The sequence below is a fragment of the Micropterus dolomieu genome, linkage group LG21 (assembly GCF_021292245.1).
Source record: "Micropterus dolomieu isolate WLL.071019.BEF.003 ecotype Adirondacks linkage group LG21, ASM2129224v1, whole genome shotgun sequence".
In the NCBI taxonomy this organism is placed as follows: Eukaryota; Metazoa; Chordata; class Actinopteri; order Centrarchiformes; family Centrarchidae; genus Micropterus; species Micropterus dolomieu.
The window spans coordinates 35,353,006-35,353,708 of record NC_060170.1 but is presented as its reverse complement, the minus strand read 5'-3'; positions in this window follow the sequence as shown (position 1 = coordinate 35,353,708).

Sequence of the window (703 nt, the reverse complement as noted above, 5' to 3'; positions counted from 1 at the left end):
TCTTTCAACTAAATAAAGTTTTCAGTTGAATTGCCCGATTAAAATTAAGATATGGTGTCACACCAGAGGACATATTTTTCAGTGACAAAATGTAGAAATATATGGATGAAATAAATGATTCCCATTTACTAAAATAGACACTTGTAACATCATGCCTGAAGTATTTATAAAAGTTGTAATTTATTGAACCATGCTTGAGACAGTCACACCATAGAACAATTTGGAAAGAAATCTAATAACAAATCTGTTTTTACAACAACAGATCCTTGTAAAACAAATAAAGGTTTAACCATTTACTGCACTTAAATCATGACAAAATCATTTTTATTCATTTTAATCTTCTGTGAAAGTGAAATTGCCATGTCACGTCAACAACCCATATATGTATATACAACATACATGTCTGCTGCTTCAGGAGGCCCTGGGGCCAAAGGAAAGAGTCCAGCCCCTATCCCTGTTAGAGCTGTTGGAGCATTTTCTAAGCAGCTTTTTCTTCTGGGTTCCAGATCTTCTTAGAACATTAAGACAGAATGAAGTGTTGAACTTGTTTGTGTGGAGAGCAAAGATTGTGGAGTAGCTGAGCAGAAGGAACAGAGCAGAGAAATCTGCAGATTCGCAGATGATGTTGTGCTGTTGTTTGGAAACATGTTGAAAGTGTTCAGACGTGGAGAACAAGTGTGACAGAGTATTAAATGGAAATGTG